A 20,931-nucleotide genomic window follows, 5' to 3' on the forward strand; every position below is an offset into this window, starting at 1 on the left:
ACTATAGATCAAAAGTTTTTGCTGATATCTACACAATTTCAAATATTTTATTTCACGGTTGATATAAGTGTAGTCTGTGTTAGAGGATGATATGCGCTCCTTGTCCTGCTCCGGACAGCCTGCAGCATTTTTCCGGATACACGCACTCTACTTCGACATACGCTGAATGTATTTAGAGCATTTATGTAGAACATGATCTGTCTTAACTTTCTACAATTAATTATTTATTTAATCTCTGTAACTTTTATTTTACCTAATATATATATATTGTATTAACCTCTTATGATTGTGTCTACCATACTAGCATTTGATTGCTATACAATGTAACTTTTTTTCACCAGATTAAATAAATAAATCACTGCTGATAATTATTCAGATCAAGAGTATTACTCTCTCTTGTTGCCTGTTTAGCATGCTGGTGTAGAAAACTGACATCCAATAAATGCACGAAATCTTTTTTTTATTTTTTTATGTGAACCTATTGTACTGAGTACCGTGCTTAGGTTGGAGGTTGAGAAGACGAAAGAAGATATTCGTTGACATTGGACTTGAACTTCTGTACATTGTAATTTTCAGGAAATACGTATGAAGGAAGGTTGTTCCAGAAAACGGCGGTTGAATGAATAAACGAGGAAGATGAAAACTTTGTTCTGTGTGTTTGAAGTTGGACAGTAAATGGAAGTTGGCTGGTGGTGGCACGCCTTTGGACTGTTTTGAAAGAGAGAGAGCAGGAATTATAGAAGCCAATTCAGAAGAACAGTGCCCATGAAAGTATCTGTAGAAGACGCATGCAGCAGAGCCAGTACGTCTAGGGGAGAGCGAGTGGAGAGACTCTGTTAGAGATGAATCATTAATTAACCTAACTGCCCTCTTCTGAATGGAATCAAGAAGCCTGAGAGAGGTTTTTGGGGCACCACCCCAGATGTGGGAACAATATTCCATGGCAGGGGGGATTTGCGATATGTACATAGTGAGTAGCTGTTTGGAAGAAAAGTAACGCCGACAGCGAAAGAGAAAACAAAGTTTTTTAGATGCAGAGGAAGCAATATTTGTAATGTGCTTGTGCCAAGAGAGATTAGAAGTCAGGGTAATCCCCAAAAGAGATATATCATTTTGCCTAGAAATCGGAGTGTCACCAAAGATAGGCATATGAGCAGAAGAATCATTTTTGGAAGATATAAGACAACACTGAGTTTTAAGAGGATTGAAATCAACTAAGTTGTCTTTGCCCCACTCTAGAATTACCTGAAGATCGGCATTTAAGGAATTGGTAGTTGATTTTCGAGAAGTTGAAGCTGATTGAGCAGGACAAGGTTTCTCAAAATGGAAAGTGGAATGCAATTTGCTATCATCGGCAAAACTATGGATGGGATTTAGTCAATGGAAGAAGGTCATTAATATACAAGAGGAAAAGAGTGGGGGAAAAAACTGAACCTTGGGGGACACCGGCATTAGCAGAGAAGTTAGAAGACAGAGAGCCATCTATCATCACCCTCAGTGGGCGATCAGAGAGAAAACTGGATAATCAATTACAAAAAACAGTTGGCAAATCATAAGATGGAAGCTTGTTTAGAAGACCTTTATGCCAAACACGATCGAAAGCCTTTGAGATGTCAAGAGCAACTACGTGTGTTTCACCGAACCTTTCCATTGAATTAGTCCATAAATGGGTAACATAAGCCAGAATATCACCAGTGGATCGACACTGACGGAATCCATACTGGCGATCATTAATCAGACGTAAGGTTTCTAAGCAGTTTAAGAGTTAGCGATTAATTGATTTCTCCGTTACATTAGAATGAGTAGAAGTAATTACAATGGGACGATAATTGGATGGGAGGGATTTGTCATCCTTTTTAGGAACTGGCTGGATATGAGAAAATTTCCAAGTAGTAGGAAAAACACCTTTGAAATAAGAAAGTGAAAAAAGCCGGCAAAAAACAGGAGTATGTTCAAGAGCATGTTCAGGAGCACATGTTTTGAGAACAAGTGGAGAAATGCCATTCGGACTTGGAGCTTTCTTAGCAGCAAGATTCGTCAAAATCCTTTTGACATCCTTTTGACAGAAGACCACAAGGGGCATTGAATGGAGCGTGTTGGGAATGGTGGGAGGTGTTTTACCACGATCATTAATACATGAGTTGGAAAAAAAATGGGATGCTATCAGTCAGCTTTATCCTTGGCTGAAGTGACAACAGAGCCATCTGTTTGGACAGAGGTGGTACCTGAAATGGGCAAAAGTTGCGGCCAATAGCTTTGGCAAGAGACCAGAATGCTCGGCTACCATTAGGGCAAAAAGCAAGTTTTCTACTCTTAGCCTGTTCAAACTCCAGGTTGGACTGGTTAATAACTGCTTTACAATTTTTGCGAACTTTGGTGTAGGCAGAAAAGGAAACTGAAGAATTAGAAACAAGTCAATTACGATATGCCACATTCTTCTCTTGAACAGCCTTAGCACAATTATTGGAAAACCAAGATTTAGATAAAGGATGAGATTTTAAAGTGGAGTGTAGGATAAAGGACACCATTCCTGCCAGAATACATCTGGACATGTGGACATGTGTATATGGAAGGGCGGCACCTAGAAAGTTTGTTCAACTCCGCCTTGTGTCTCTGTGAAGAACAGTATCACTAAAAATGGGCCAGATATGTGTGTGGCGTACGTTTGTGTGTATTATGTGTGTGTTCTGTTGTTATGTTCTGGCGACTTGGCTACCCAGAAGCATCAGTCGCCTGGACAGATGATTCTGGGTACTCGTACACACCACGGAAATGTGGGCCAGTCCCAGAAAAACACGTACTGTCTCAAGAGAGACTCTGACCCACCTAGTGTTGCCAGAAGGTAGAGCAGATTCCTCTGGGGACCCATTCCACAGGGAGGAGATAAAGACAGAGGAGCCCAAAAAAAAAAAAAAAAACCACCCGTGGTGCAGTTAGGAAAAAAAAATAATAATAATAAATTAATTAATAAAAAATATATATATATTAAATAATAATGATTAAAAATAATTTCACTGACACGGTCTGAGCAAATGTTGACATCAGAAGTTTTGAAACAGTAATCCGACCAAGGAAAGGAAGAAAAGAAATCTCGCAGGGCATCCGATTTGGCAATCTTGTAATGCCAAACAACACGAGGTTGGGAATAGCCAGAGATAAAGGCTCCATTAGAGAATACACAATCACCAGGTTGTGATCTGAAGTGTCTAAATGACTTCTCACTTCGACCGTGTACTGAGAAGGGTTGTTTGTGAGAAAAAGATCAAGAGTGTTGGCTGTATGATTAGGATTGTCCGGTATTCTTGTAGATAAATGAACATTCTGTGCAAGGTCATTAGTAATTCCAAAAGCCTCAGCATCTCGACCTGCTGGGTCGGTGTGACTAGAAAACGGAAGCAAGCTGCTGTTGTGAACATTAAAATCACCAAGGAAAATTACCTCTCTGTTAGGAAAGTTGGACTGGAGAAAGTCAAAGAGCTCCAAATGATTAGTGAAGTTGGGAGAACGGTAGAAACAACAGATGAATTTGACACAATGAGGTAGAGAGATTTTAAGCCAGAGAAGATCATAGAGAGGAGATTGCAAATTGCTAAGTCTTTGACAGGGAATACCAGAACGGACATATGCACAAGTACCACCTTTGAGGCTAAACGAATCATGCAGCGAATAATTTGGGTATGTGAGATGAGCAGTAGTTGGATCGATAACTGAGATTCTGTGAGAAAAACAACATGGAGTTTGGCAGACTGCAAATTGAAATGGACATTATTGAGATTAAAATTGAGCGCATGTATATTGGTGAAATGAATTAGGAAGTGCTTAGGAGGTTTAGATCTTTTCGCAGATAAGCTTGCTCTATTAGTTTGACAATTCATGGTGTATTCAATAGTAAGAAAATGTGAGTGGGACATGCTGTGTGAAATAATGAAATTTTTGAATATGGCGTACACACTATAAGAATATGCCCAGATCCTTGACATAACGTGGCTTCGCAATGCACCACTCTACTCGGACTCCCTCCAGAAACTATGTGGCAGAGTAGAGGTAGCACGAGTATACCCTAGCTGATCCGGAAGCCTCCTAGAGAGTTTCCAATAGGTTCCGTCCGGTGTACTAACTAGCGGCCGGCCTGAGAACTCTGTTTTAGAGTTGTACCCTCGAAATGTAAGGAATATTGGATCTTGCCACGATGTTCACCATAATCTCAAAAGTCATCAATCATACTGCATGATGGAAAAGATAAGGCAGGGTTGACTGGAACTTAGCTCTAGAGACTAAATATGGTTTCCACCACTTCTAGCCTCCAATAAGCACAGTGGCGGTACTGTGCCGATTGATAAGAGTCATCTACCACCTAGTACTGCCTGGTAACATAGAGAGGCGGCATTCCTCCATGTTTTGTGGGCGCCACACCATATGGAGGTGTGACTCAACCATTGTGACTCAACAAGTGACTCAACTTTGAATAGGGAAGTACATGGTGCATATCCTCTATTGTCAAGGACACCGGTGTCTCCCCAAAAACCGCGTAGTATACTGTTTGTAGCATTCCAAACTCTGGAAACGCCTCAGATAGTGCTTTGGTGTTGGTTTGCGAAGTGTATTGTTTGTTTGTGTCATTCTGTCGTTTTTCTGGCATTTAGCTGCGATGCCCCTAATGGAATCCCACGTTGCCCCTCCACGCCCTGAGGAGAAAGCCGGGTATGTACAGAAAGAACAGACAAGATTGAAGTGGGGACGGGTTTATGCACTTAGTTAAGAAGCAGATAAAACCTGAGACAGTGTATCCGGTTGACATGGGTGGCCATCGCAGTACTGCCTCTGATATATCCACAATATCACAATTTGATGAGTTCATTAGCACTTTGATTTCATCAAATTTATTTATTATACTCCTAGCATTTGTGTCCATTAAAGTATACATGGACCTATTCTTACTCTTAGTTTCCCTAACACAGCCCATATATCTACTTCTTCCCTTATGATTCAAAACAGGCCTTGAAATCCCGCGCACGCTGCTGTTCAATCCAATGTAAGCAGCACACAAATCACTTTCACCTCTGCTTGTGACTACTTTTAATCTCTTATTCAATGAAACACCTCAAGCTATTAGTTTTCTGACCGACTTAAACTTATATGACTAGGCTCTTATCATATAATCCCTGTTATTGCGTTTGGGCAAAATTGCAATAGCTATAAAATTCAACCCTAACTCGCCACTTTTTCTCAATACTTGTCCCGTATTTTTAAGAGAGTCAGCAGATCTCCAACTCTTAATGTTATTAGTGTCAATGGGGCAACAACATCACTCTTTGTGCCTTAAAAGATGATATCTGCTCATCAACCTAAGCCCTTTGCAGGCATATGCTACTCCTGTTCTAACAACGCACTACTGACTCTGATATATCCTTTTGCACAATATATTTCCCGTTTTCCCTCACAATGGAATCACTGACAATTACTACCTTCTTTTGAACATTCTGCGATGTGGATTACAGCTGTTTTGCTTGATGCAAAAGTGAGAGCCTGCCATTGAATTGTGCAGCTCAGAGCTTGATGGGTTCACCATTTTAATTCCTTCAACAGATTATCCACCCTGGATTTTATGCAGTTACAAACGCCTATCGCAATGCTGAGTTCGCTCCTAATTTCCCCCAAGAAATAGTCTGGTGTGCTTGTTACCAGACGCACACCAGACTATTTCTTATAGACAGCTATGTGTCTGACATTCAACTGTACTTCCTTTCTTCACTGACCCTCCTGCTTTACAGAGGCTTTGCCTGTTCTCTGTACTTCTCTACTTGAGCAACACCGGTTAACATGTAGCAAGACTTATTGTATCAATACAGTATTCAGTCTCTGTACTTTTTCTGTCATCCCTTTCCTCATGCCTGTTGCACCTAACACACACAAAGACATCCCATTGGCTTCGTTATGAAGTGTTTAAGGGGTGCCGCAAACATTTCACAAGTAGCACATTTCGCTAGGCCTTGATTCGGATTAATTTTTAATAAGTAATTATTGGTTAAAATTCGAAACATTTATTTTTGGTATTAATCTAATAGTTTATCCATCGATATTAAGAATAATTTATTATTTTCATTAATCTATTCTATGCGCAGAGAAGCATTAAATGAGTAACTTTGTGATTTTATTTCTTTCACAGTACAAGCCTACTGTCAACTTCACCTATTGCTACGAAAAATATGTAACCGCCAGGATCGAAAATGAATACATTGCCTTCGATATGTGCAATAAAATATTTTATGGGAGGTATTATCGAATACTTGTGGTAAGGAATCGAAATTTTAACTGTTGTTCAAATTTATTTTAACAAATAAACAACGGCTGTTTATTTGTTCACACTGAATAAAACAACATTTGTTTTATTCAGTGTGACAATTTTATGCAAATTATTCAATGAAAATTAACAGAACACGTCATTTTTTAATATTTTAATAATTAAAACAAAATGGCCTTTTTTAAGAGGAGTCTGCAAAAGAAATCAGAATCTCCTTTGTGGAACGCACCATTCTGAACATTCCGAATAATTATTTTTTCTATACAGACTATCAGACTGCGGATGTAGCACAATGACATTATCACTACTTCCCACACCGGGTGGAAAAGGCCCGGGTTCGAATCCTGTCGATGACACTAAGAACTTTAATGGGCTTTTTTCACTCCATTAGTCGGTCTCAGGTGTAAATAGCAAGGGTTGTTTTTCTTTTTTTCCAAGAAACCTGGTTTTTCGTCCAGAAAAACTGACAAATCGACCATAGAACACACGCAATTAATAGACATACACAGCACGGCAGATGAATTTAATTATTCAAGTGGCCTAAAAATAATGTCTTGTGCGTTGTTAACTGCCAAGAATATTTAAAAATAGAAAATTTATTTGTTTATGTTTGCCTCTTTACACCGGAAGGCCCTGTCATCTGGAGATCGAATCTAAACCGAATTGACTGCAAGTTGCATCCCTGTCCATACTCAGATTGGTCCAAACGATATCGCCACCTGTCGAGGATGATCATTAAAGCATTAATAATTAGTTTATACTTTGTTAAGAATAAACTAATGTCTATTTATTTAAAATAACTGCTGAAATTAATTTTATTTTCAGAATGTAAGGGATGCTGTGAACTGTGTTCTTGATGATCCAACAGACCTGGACCGTTTCCTAGCACAATTAAAGTCTGAAATAATGGTAAGCATGCTTTTGTTTTGCTTAGTCATTTCTTAAAAAGTGGGCGATAGAAACTAGAAAAGATAATTATTGAGATAAAAAATATTAAAATGATAGTACTTGAAAAATTAATTGATATCTGTATTTGTGAGTGTCAACAGCAGGAAATGGACCATCTTAATACTCTAACAGCAGAATGCAATTTTGAAGTTCCAACAACCAAAGGAGGCTCAGGATACAAATTACGTGGCAGGTTAACTACACTGAGCGAAAAAAATTAACAGAAAAAGTTCAAAACACGTCAAACGTGTTTTGTACGTGTTCTCTGAAACGAGAAAGTTAATACTTAGTGTCCGTAGATTTTACATTGGTAACTTGCTGCCATTGTTATACGTTACGGAATAGCGTAAGGTTAACGTAAAACTAGATAGTGAAAGACGTAGCACCGTTTAAGAAATCTGATGGATTAGTATATTAATATCAATAAAATTTATTAATCTTATTAAATTTCATCGTTAATTTAATTATACTTAACGGAATCACGACCCAGACTACAGCAGCAAAGCAGCGTTCACAGAATAACCAGAACTGTGGCACGAGGAAGAACCAAAGGGAGCGATTCCTCCATGTCTAAAACAATGCGCGAAATGTGAAATGTTTACAGACCTGTCTAGAACAGGACATGATCAAGCCAAGGAGGATATCTTTGTGTGTGTGCTAAGTGCAGATTGTGAAGAAATTAGGCGCCAACTGAGAGTTCTGATGGGCATCTATGAGAGTTTGAGGTGTAGGGTAAATGCCCTCGAAGAAAGGAATATGAGGGACCCATCAAGCTCTCAGCTGTCCAAATCAACGCCAGGGCTCACTCCTGTGCATCAGGCAACAACACAGCGGCAATCTCCAAGGCAGAATGCGATGGTCCACAGAAACCAGTTATTGTCGGTGACTCTGTTGTCAGGGAGACGGGGAATATACTATGCAAAAAAGGATCTGCGCGCGTAGCACAGTGGTATCGTCACCGCCCTACCCGCACCGGGTGGAAAAGGCCCGGGTTCGAATGCTGTCGATGACGCGAAGAATTTTAATGGGCATTTTTCACTCCGTCGCTGAGTTAGTCAGTCTCAGGCAAAGATAGCAAGGTTTCCCCCCCACAGAAACTGGGGTTTTTCGTCCAGCAAGCAGGAAAATCGACCAGAGGGATTTTTCGTACTGGCCGTCGGGTAAACAGCCTACCTTTGTGCAGTCGCCTGGCCACAGTAAACCGCGATATCCATCCTGCCTCCTGTGCAGCTGGTTTGCATTGGATCCCGCTGTCTGATGTCGGTTCCTCTTAGCCTGTAGGAGTAAATAGCGGTCATTATTGGGCGTTGTTTTTCGTTGACGACCACCATTGGTCTTTCGAACAGCTGTACCTGTCGGTCTGAAGGCCGATCACACACGTGAGACGAAGCTATCGGCGATACCAACCTCTGCAGCCGCACTCCTCGCACTACGACTTTCCTCAAGCTTCCCAATTAAATAAAAATAAATAAATTTTCTGTTTATACTCCGGGACGACCAAACGGTCAGAGGAGTTCGCAAGATATACAGATTACAAGAAACAGCACCGTATTCAGTAGTCACGGGCTTGAACCCTGGTCATTCAAGACACGTGTACTTATGCACCCGCGCGCCTGACCACTAGGCTACGGCGGTTGAAATTATTCAACCCCGGTAAACTCATTCAGATGTTGTCTACTGGCCGTCTGCGTGAGTGGCACAGTGGTATTGTCACCGTCCTACCCACATCGGGTGGAAAACTCCCCGGTTCGAATGCTGTCAATGACGCGAGGAATTTAATGGGATTTTTTCACTCCGTGGCTGAGTTGTTCGGTCTCCGGCGTAGACGGCAAGATTTTTTTCCCCAGAAACTGGGGTGTTTTCGTTCAGCAAACAGGCAAATCGACCAGAGAACACATGCATTTCACAGACATAATAAATAAACGGGAATATGTAAAGAAATTATGGGTAGCCCTAATATAATAATAATTTGAATTTTTTTTTTTTTTTTTGCTCAAAAATATGGGCACCGTGTGATCCCCCTCCAACGGATTAACAGAACTCATAACGGTGAACCATGCTCAATATAAGGGTGTCTATAAAAATCTGTGAAAAAGATCCATTGTTCCAGTTTCACAGATCTTATTTTATCAAGGACTGACCGAGGAGTTGGCTATCAGCGTGAAATGCGACCTACAAGGGGGTCCTACACATGTTCTATCGGGTTTAGCGCTGTTGATCATGCGGGCCACAGCACTCATTGAACATCTTGGGATTGCACCTGACCAGGTAAGAAAAGAGATTGTATTTAAATTCAAAACTAAAACAAGGTCTAAGCGTACATCAAACTGAGTGCTTGCTCTTTCCCTAATTATTTTTTCCCAAATCTCCACTCTCGACAGGATATTTACAGGTTTAATGTCTCATAAATTTAAGGCCTTTATGATAGTTACCAAACGCTTCTGTTGTTTATCATGCGGACCCGAGTCTAACTCTTCCAGAAATGAAGTACCGACTTGCTCATTCGGGGCACTCTTGCAACGAACGAGCACAATGCAGAATAATAAAAAAAAAAGAGCTGTGGAACAGTAAGACAAAAACTATACCCATCCAGTCCTAATAATCATAACACTGCCCATAGATCTAAGACAGTAACTGATGAAATTCGAAGACTTGCAGATATCATTTCTCCAGACATTGTTTGTTTACAGGAACCGTATCACTATCACGGTAAAATTACAGGCTATCTTTCATCCACGAGAATAATAAAATCCCCTCATCAAGATTCAAAAATATTTATTACTGTATTCAATAGAAATGTCACCGTCACTTCTCTCTGCTCACAGCATGCTACCTGTATACAAGCTATTAATGAAATTATGTCCTTCTACTTTATACTGACCTCCATCTTCCCATATTAATCCCAAACCCAGGTAAACCACAAAGTGATCCCAAATTATACAGGCGTATCGCTTTATTATCCCACTTAGGCAAGTTACTAGAAAACCTCATGGCATACAGATGTAATCAACTTCTTTTTGAAAGTAATCCATCTTCCTCTCTTCAGTATGGATTGAAGCCTGGTTGTAGTTGTGAATATGCGCTTTTTGAATTGAAAAAGTTAATTGATAGCTCTAATGACAAATATGCACTGGCAGGTTTTATTGATTTTGAAGGCGCTTTCGACAATGTTTCGTGGGAGAGTGTGTTACGGCGCCTTAGAATCGCTCGCTGTTCTAGACATCTCTTCCTTTGTTCAAACGTTACTTTGCTGAACGTACTGTCTACATTCAAACCAAATATCACTCGATATCCAAAGCTGTTTCTCGAGGGTGTCCCCAGGATTCCATTCTTAGCCCTCTTGTGTGGAACCTCGTCCTTGAAGATTGTCTGTCTTCTCCCTCCAACACGCTAACTCTGTACCCGATAATTTGCTGGATTGGACTTTGAAAAATAAATTAAGGGTGTCACCATCTAAAACCAAGATGATGATATTTCACGGAAAACTAGATCCTAATAGACCTCTGGTTGTCAAGTTGAATGGAGTATCTCTGCCACTTGTTACCACTCATAAGCATCTTGGTGTCAGTTTTGATGAAAAATTGTCATTCTTACCACACATCCAGAATCTTTCCAAAAGAAAGTGAAAAAAATTTGAGTAAGAATCCCTGAGAATTCTACACTGAGTGATCATTAAATTATGACCACCGCTATGAAAACCGAATGTGACCCGTTGACCACGTGAGGTACGAGAGTGCGGAGTTAGTCGACCTATGTAGCATAGATAAGGTGTCAATGGTTCAGTAGGTAGTAAAATTCCGATGGGGAAAAGGATTTATCGGACTTTGATAAAGGACAGATGATAAAGGAAAGGTGATCGACGAGCTGGTGCCTCGATTTCCCAAACGGCTGAACTGGTGGGGTGTTCGAGAGACGCCGTAGTTGAAGTGTACCAGGAATGGCGTCCAAATGGTCAAGAAACGACTATTTTGACGCCAGTCATATATATAATAAATAAATAAATATTTATTTTTTATTTATTTATTATTATTTTTTTTAAACGTAGCAATGTTTTCCATTAAATTAACATTTTTTCCCTAAAATTGTTAATTATGCTAGTCCCTTGGGAAGAGTTTTTTCCTTTTTTAAATTATTGATATTTATTTTGTTTTTTATTTTTATTTTTATTTTTTTTTTTTGTGCTTAGGGGACAGGATTCGCTGGTCTCCAGTTTATCAGAGAAGGGATTTTAAACTGCTTGTACCCAGATTTGAGCTTCCTGGGTAAGGGAACCGCTGGCATCCAATGCTATTGCACTTTCTCCAGTGGACGCATGATTCTCTGTGGTATTCACCACCGTACGTGATTATAGGAGACTGCTCCACCCCATAGGACTGCGCTTATTCCTATGGGTGCTGGAAATATTACATTTAGCTTATTACGAGGGTAGTTGGGCCGGCATTTCGTGGCATGGACGGGTGCTGGGAAGCAGCCTTCCTGGTGATCGCTGTTTCCTGGTAGCAAAGCGACCAGAAACAGTTGAACACCACAAAAACACACTACGCAAACAACACTACACTAATTTCTGGCCATTATACCGAGTTTTGTATATCATCACAGAGAACCAGGGGGTAGATGAACTAACGTTTAGGGGTCGCCTTGAGTAAGACACAACACATGTTCACACATCTTCGGTTTGAAGATATTCCTCCAGCGCTTGAACCCTGGGTGTACTGGCCTCCTCGTCCATGAAATGAAAATCTGGCCTAATCACAACCCTAAAACGTCGAACATAGGGTTAGAGGGCCAGTTCTCGGTAACTCTGCGGCGTTACGATATCCCTACCAAAAGGAAGGAGTACCGTATGAGGGGTGCGGCCGTTGATCATTATTTTGTCACTTCATTCCCAAAAAAAATGGGAATGAAGTGATGAGTCGCAACTCGTGTATTTATAGGCATGAATAATTTGTATAATGTGCGGCTCTGTAAGATTAGAGATGAATTTCTATTGGATACTCAGAATTTGCATGCCAGGAAGCCTGTTATATCAAACATTCGCCTTCGGCGACATTGTTCACAATATGAAATATTTATTCTGGTAATTTTGTCGAGCAGTGTATCTCAGTCCCAAAACAGTCCGTTTTAATTTTGCAAGATAAGAAATACACTTCATTAGTAAAAGAAGACTCCTTGACTACCAGTCCATTTCCAAAGAAAAAAAAAAACAATTGTATTTTCTTGTTTAAGTGATAAACTCAGTGGGGGCTCTAATCTAATTTCTAATGAAATTAAAAAAAGGGAAATATTTGTCTAAAAGAAAAATCAATACTGTATCGAATCTAAGGAAAGTTCTCACAACCTAAAGAAACATGCTTAATTTCACTAAGTCAGTAAAATATTCTTCTTTGAAATTGAAAATTCAGCTTTTAGCCCTTCATTACACGAAATACCATACAGGACCTACAAGAGACGCACACAGACGCAGAATCATCTCATTGCTTAGAAACACAGCATCCATAATTATACTGTCTGAATAAAGGAAGAAAATTTCAAGGAACCATGGACATCCTTATTAGAAGCAGAAATGAAATATAGGCTCGCACTGTTATTGCTACCTGAAGCGTAAAATTAAACAACATGGAGCCATTAGCTCAAAAACAACTTCTCACTGATAAACATTAGACTGTTGATAAGCAAAATATTTCGGGATAAGATTTCTTGTCCCAGCAAGAAATGCTGGGACAAGAAATCTTGTCCCAGCGAGAAAAACAATTCGGGACCAACACAAGTTTAATATAAGTATTAGTAGTGGAGTATGATGCAAGAAATCATCATTCAAAAATTTCTTACCACATCACCTGTCCATTCCCTCCAATAATTTGTTTGGTTTTTCCTTGAATTTATTCAAAATGCCTATTTCCACAACGACAGATGGAAGTTTCTTCCAGCAATCAACCACCCGCTGTTCGAAGGCAAATTACCGCACATTTCTGCGCAATCATCCTTCCCCAATTTGCTTTTATATCTCCTCACGTGTGTAGTCTGAAAAGAAAGAATCCCATCAGCACTGAGCTTGCCCAATCTTCAAAGACTTATCAGGGAAGACTGGCTTCACAACTGAAGAGTCTCTTGATAACACCACCCGTTTATTCCGTCCACCAATCTCGTTACCTTTGTCTGAAATAGCAGATCTACGTTCCTCCTTAAATCAGGCCTCCTCCAGATCTGTTTGCAGAAATCAAAATGCATCCTCTCCATTGGCTTGAACAACTTTCTATGAGAAAGTAAAACTGAGAGATTCCTAAATAAGATTCTTAAAACAGTTTTAGCAAAGGACGACAAGGCCAAATGTTCCTGAGAGGTTCTGCAGTCATAGGGCCTCAGTAGAAAAAAGGAATCCTCACTTTTTAACCAAAAACAGAAAAATTAATTAAACCCAATAATCACAAGTAGAAAAATCCAATTTTCCCTAAGCAAAAGAAAGAAACACTCATGTTACAGAAAAAAAACGAAAGATCCAGAAAAAAAAAACGACTACAATATCCGGACTGGAACTAATAACTCAACCAGAATTTTTCTTAGAAGAAAAAGCAATGTCAAGTGAAAATCGGAAAAATTAAGTTTTCCCTTATAACAAGAAATTTATACAAGAACCGAGTTAACACACAGTTCTTGTGTAACATTCCATACAAGAACAACGATATCAATTCTCTGACTTGCTCCTATTTCTAAAGAAAGTCAATATTCCATTGCTCAATGCACAGAAGAATAATTAGTGGACATAGTTTTTTTGTCAAGCGGTTCCTGTGGTTCCCCATAAATCCGCGTTGAGTACTCTGTGATGTATACAACATTGCAAGGCCAGTCAGTGTGGGTTATGTGTGAGTAGTGTGTTGTTTGACTGGCTTCTTATTTACTGGGAGGCACGATCACCATGGAAGGAGCCTTTCCGCATCCGTCCACCGGCACGAGGAGCCGGGCCAAAAAGGTAGAAGGAACGCCTGATGGGCTCACTCCCTACTTGGAAAGCTAGAGAGGAGAGAGGCCAAAACGGAGTGAGCTGGACAGGAAAGGTAAGAAAAGAGGAAGGAAGCAAGGGTAGACATAGCAGAAAGCTATCCCAGAGGGCCAATCGGCCAGATGATCCCACGCCTTTCAGTTGACCAGCGTCAGCAGAACCGCTTCGATGAGGATTCATTGAGGGTGGTTAAAATCCCGCCCAAGGCCAACAAAAAAGCCCGAAAGCATCTAATCCCACGCCGATGGAGAGACGGCGTCAGCAAAGGAGCTTCACGGATAAGAGGTGAAGGCAGGAATCCCATTGATTTATTTCCTGCAGAGAGAAGTGTCGGCGTCAGCAAGAATCTCTGATGGCATCTGTGTCAAGGGAAGTTGAGAATCACCTGGTGAAGTCTTCTAGGAGCAGCAGAGAACATGGTGGAGCATTGAAGGGGAAGATGAAGTTACTGTGGATGGACAGGAAGAGAACAAAAAAAAAAAAAAAAGAGGCAGCTCTCGAGTGGCCACATAATAGAAATTTGGTGACGTGATTGTAATGATGCACCCTGTGAAGTAGAGAATCATTACTGGGTTTGGTATATCCTTATGGCTGACAAGTTATTTAATTTCTGGTGTGATTGGCAGTGGGGAAGCTAGTCGACAGATGAGCTGCGGTAGTCATACGTGTGCCAGTTGGTGGTTGTGAGTGATAGCGCCGTCTGTTGAAGATCGCGGTGGCATAGGTCGAGAATGCTTTGTGGCTTCTTCTGATTCCAATACCCTAGCCTCTGAATGGATTGTCGGTGCATTGTGGGCCAGAAGAAGCTGGTTGCTGTGGTCAAGATAGATCGGACAAGTGTGCATCACGTGGTTCCAGTCCTCTGACAGAAGAAAAATTATAAAACTGCACAGGGAATCGGTTTCCAAAATACAAACTTTTAAGTAATATCTAGTAAACTTTATAAATTTTATCAGCAGATGCCACTAACGTTCCATAGGAACTATACGGAAATTCCAAACACCCTCTCAAAGGCCAAAAAACCATTTCGAGGATAGCTACCGTGTGTGACTAAAACAGATCAGCACCCTTGAACTTATACATGATTAGCACAAGAAGGAAAAGAAAAGTATATTCCTAAATTAGCGTTTCCTGCTGCTATGACAGCAGCCCAGATGGATTCCAAAAAAAAAAAAAAATTAAGTCTGCAATCAAAATCACAGAGACAGTCGTAGCAAAATCTGTCAAAGAAAACAGATTTAAAAAAGAAAAAAAAACATATTTTAGTGAAAAACATGGGACACACCTAAACAGTAATTCACTTTATCTCATTACTAAAATTGCGCGTGCGCGTCTGCATACAGGTGTATTAATTTGTGCTCTTCAAAAAGTGTGCTTTTAACAAGTATCTAACTTAAGGAGTTTCCATTTCTTGGAGTTAAAGTGTTTCACCTACTCGCTGTGACTACTCTGGGCAACTTACAGGGATTCTCTTGGACGACTTCAGGTAATTTTATTCATATTTTGAATTTCAGTAATACAGACAAAGAGCTCTCTTCTGTATCTAACTTAAGGAGTTTCCATTTCTTGGAGTTAAAGTGTTTCACCTACTCGCTGTGACTACTCTGGGCAACTTACAGGGATTCTCTTGGACGACTTCAGGTAATTTTATTCATATTTTGAATTTCAGTAATACAGACAAAGAGCTCTCTTCTGCATTCAACTGGCTGGTCAAGGTCAGCAGTTAGCGTCTTCCGGCCTACATACACTGTGTTATGTTTTCAAACGTTTCAAGCCCTAGAGCTATGTTGGACAAGCTACAGGTCACGCCTAATTACTGACTGTCACTACGAAGCGTATATCGGAAGGGCTGCTTGGCATATTCTGTTCTGTTTTCTTTTCCACAAGACTATGGAGAAATTGTTAATCTGCACAAGTTGTAGCATCCAAGTGGACTATGCACTTCAATGTACATCCTGTCATGCCCATTATTGCGGATCCTGTTCTCCCTACGCGAATCTGAAAAAACTCGCTAAAAAAGTAAAAAAATTCTGGAAATGTGAGTTATGTAAGGGTGGCGATCAGTCTAAGGACTCAGTAAATGATGACTCTTTAGATGATGCCGAGTTAACATGCCCTCCGTCGTTAACATGGAATGGCACGCGGAGCGCGAGCAGTGACGAAGGATTAACACAGATTTCCACAGCTGTGAAACAACTCACAAATGAGTTCCGCAACTTCCAGAAAGATCATTTAAATAGAGCCGATCTTATGGCTAATAAACTAAAGGAACTTCTGGAGTTGACAAAACAGGGGTCACATAATGGGAAGCCACTGACAAACAACCTCGATTATAGCACTCAGTTCCTGGAATCTGAGAAAAAAATACTTGAAACTCAAAGAAAGTGCAATGGCGAAGTTTATTCAGATTTTGTTACTAAACCTGAGCAAGGAAACGTTCTTATTAAAGCTCAATTACAAGAGCTGAAAGACTATATCACGGTACTGCACAGGGAAAATAAGGAGATCAAACTTATCCTCCTAGATATATTTAACAAAATCGAACTAAGGAATCTTGATGACCCAGCTAAATTGACGAACTTACTTAATTCAACTGAGCTTATCCGATTCTATAAAAACTATGCCCAATCCAGCTTAATTGCAATCTGTCCTCATTGCGCACGCAATCATGCTGACAGCCACTCCACACTGGCTTCAGGAGGAGATTTTTGCGATGTAGAAAAACGGAATCAGCCAGCTAAGCAATCAACTGATCATAGACCGCAGACCTCCTCAAACAAGATCGATAGATCTGCTGAAAACGTTAGTACCCTCAGCAAAGGGAAGAAAATATCTGATGTTCAGGCAAAAGCAGGAAAACAGAGGAAACCACAACAAACTGGCTCTGTAGGCGAAGCCAACATCAGTAATCTCATACCTATCGGTAACAAGAGATCAGAGTCTGAGCTGTCTAAAGTTCCAAAGGATAAGGCACTGCAGGTGGATTTCGATGTAGGCAGATTAGAGGACAGAAACATCGAAACCGGTAAAAGTACTAACGAGAATAATAACAAAAAATCCAGTAGAAGAACTCACGGGAACGATAACAAAAAAACTGGTGAAAGAACTTACGAGAATGATAAGGAACGAATTGATAGCAACACCTCATCAGCCCATTATCGTGCAGCCAATTATCTCTCTTCGGCACACGCACCTTCTCAATGTGAGGATCGCCTATTCAAAGGAAAATACAATCTCACTGTAGTACCTCGCAAATCCAAGTTATTTATTTCCCGGCTCAGTCCACACACAAAAGTGGAAGTTCTACATGAATTTATCAGAAATGAAATCGGAATGGTAGCTGAAGTTCGTGCACTTAAAACTAAACATCCATCTTACGCTTCTTTCCTGGTGACCTGCAATACATTGGATGAAAGAAAACTACTGGATTCCCTGTATTGGCCTCCCGGATTAATAATTAGGCCATTCAAAATCTACAATAAGAGTACAAATAATGTGGAGAAGAATGATAGTTAGCAATCACGGTGCACAAACAACTCTTGTTCTCTTCTATTCCAGGCCTCTACTGATTCTGTATATACAGGGAGAGCTGATGATCCCTGTCAGCAATCTCTTCACATATATTATCAGAACTGTAGGAGCTTAGTGAATAAAATTGACAAACTTAGAATCTCGCTTTGCTCTCTGGAGTTTGATATATATATCTTCACAGAAACTTGGCTACACGATGGGATTCTGGATTCGGAAGTGGCAGCAGTGGGCTATACTGTCCTCAGAAGAGACAGGGGATCTAGGGGAGGTGGTGTCGCGATTATCATCTCAAACCAATTTGCAGTTACAATGCACAGGACTTTCCAAAACATTGAAGGAATCTTTAGTCAGCTGAAGGTTCATAATAAAACTGTTCTCATTGCAGCTATCTACCTTCCGCCTCCGGTCGATCTTCTTCTTATGGAGAGGCTGTCGCAAGCACTCTGTGAGTTTGAAACGTTTTTTCACCAGTCGGATGAGGTGTACTTGTTTGGAGACTTCAATACTCAACACTCTCCACTAGGCATCGAGAAGTCAACCGCTACAACTAAGCTGCTATATGACATCACGTCAGAACTGGGCCTCAAGCAGTATAACAATACTTGTACTAGAGGCAAGGCGATTGTGGGGGTCTTGTTGGGTGCTGTTGTGGGGGTTTGGTGTATTATTGTTTTTCTTGATTGCCCTAATTTTCTTTATATTTTAATTATTATAATTTATCCCCTTTTTATATGTATATCCCCGTAGTCCAATCCTCCCACTTAGCATCTGACTTGTTTGTTCTCAGAAGATTACCTGACTCGTAGGGGACCTTAATTATTTAAGTATTTCTCCACAGGATTGGCTGAGTTTCGGAATGACAGACTCCAACACATGAATGTAAAATAAAACAATGTTTATTAACATCTCATACAGAAACTAGCAACAGCAGCTATTCAAACTATATTTAGCTGGTGACTTGTTATTTCATTAACCTTTATATGTGTAAATATCTTGTTCAAACTCAATTGTTTCATCATCTGATATCCTATTCTAATACACATTAATATTCATTATGTCATGGTGTCTCTTCATGTTCTTTACAGGGACTTCAATAGGTCGTGTCATACACTTTACATAGATTCTTCCCACTCTTCTTCTGAACAGTCTGTATAATAAACCAACAACTACCAGCCAATGAACTGGCTCACAAAAACTTTCAGAGTTCGTGTCTCAATTTGTAAGAAAATTTCATTTATTCAATCAGGTCAACAGGAAATATCAATCAATTCAATTAACCATTACCCTTCAGAACAGTTGATCCTCTATACCTTTATATATCACTTATTAATTAGCCCCTACTCAAATCAGAAATACTCTCCACAAATCAACTCATAATAAAATTAAATTTCAACCTTCAATTTCATACATATTATAAAAACCTTTCCCAACATTAAACAATTCTCAGTTATCTACTATACCCTCTCCTTCCCACAAGCAATTATATGAGGAGCTTCACTTCAAATTATGGGCTACGTACGTCTTAAATACACTACACTTTTATACATATATTCATTACTTAAATCTCCCTCCTTAACTGTATCTACACATATTCCTCCTAAAGTCCTCTCCTTAATAAATTAAGTACACCTATTTCGGTAAACTCTCTAGCACTTACGTGTTTGGCCTGGAACTTCCCTCCCTGCTCGGCTTCCTATCATATCGGCCATTCAGGTACTGGAATGCGGGGGCGCTCATTTGGGGATCTCGGTGATTACGGTGTTTCCCTACCGGATACTGTACGGCTGGAATCAATCAGTGTCGCATACTCTTTACCGGTCAGCATTTCTTCTTCGTGGATAGAGGGGTTTTCGAGTAGGTCAATGGTTCGACCACTCATTCGACTGACTTTGCCTATATAATTCTCAGGGTGTGATTCTTCCTCACTATGGCTTCCATGTTTACAGGTGAACATTCCTACTGGCTGTCGGGATATGCAGAATTTCTATCACTGCTTCCATCTACCTCAGGTCTGCAGCTATCACCCAACTAGACTGCTGCTGTGCTTTGTATCCTTCTTCAACTCCTTCAAATCATCCTCCAGACCGCTCCGAAAACTTCTTCCGACTCTCACGAAAACTTTTCCAGAGTGCTCGAAAACTTTTTCAGAATCTCCCTCTCAAAATTCCCTCTACTTTCTTCCTGGCCAATAGGAGATCTGCACATCCTTTTTCCTGTGTTCTCATTTGTCTCCTCTCCTCTTCCGTGGGCGGGTCTTCTTTACTCTTTGTGCCCCAACTTCCGTGGACCTCGAACATACCAGAACAATCCAGAAAGAGAAGCGGAAGTTCAGGTCAACTGAGAAGCGTCACAGCTCCTCCCGTGACCTCACGCGGGCACACCTGGTGAAATCGCCTACCTCTAATAGCGTTTCACCGTGAAATCTTTAAGAGGGTCAGCTTAAGCACTCTAGGCCCTTTCTATGGTGCATCTGCCTCTGTCTTAATGGGGGATTTGTCATGGTATATTACTTTCACTGACTTGTCAAAGAACTTCCATACAAACAAGCTACTACTAAACAGAGAGTGACTGGAAGGTATTTTTGAATTCCAGTGTTTCTTAATCCATGTTGTTTGTACCAGAAAGCCACTATTCGTACTACAGTTAAAATTCTCATAATATTTAACAATTTTTATTAATTAATGTAAGGACGGGTCCTTACACGATGCTGGATCTCGTTTTTGCATCCAAGCAGATCCGTATTTTAGAAGCAGTTTCATTTCTGCCGTCTGATCACAAGGCTCTAAGCTGTCAAATAAACATATCGCAGAAGAATAGATGCACTACTCCTGTTCCAGCCAAGCTGAACTTTAGGAGAACAGACTGGCAACTATTAGGGCGTGAGCTCGATTGCATTGATTGGTTCTCCTTCCCACGGATTAATGATCTTGACGCAGTCACCGATCATCTTATTAGCACAATCTCCTCAATCATTCAAGAGTTCGTACCTCTCAGTAAAAATTACAGGAATAGATTCCCTCATTGGATCACGACAGACATAATTGCGATTATACGAGCCAAAGAACAGTGCAGAAAACTCTTTTGGACGACACATGATGAAGCATATATGGCACTGTTCAAGGAACACAGAAGTAACGTTAAAAGGATGATCAGA

The sequence above is a fragment of the Mastigoproctus giganteus genome, chromosome 4, assembly GCF_048544385.1.
Source record: "Mastigoproctus giganteus isolate SK-2022 chromosome 4, ASM4854438v1, whole genome shotgun sequence".
Classification (NCBI taxonomy): Eukaryota; Metazoa; Arthropoda; class Arachnida; order Uropygi; family Thelyphonidae; genus Mastigoproctus; species Mastigoproctus giganteus.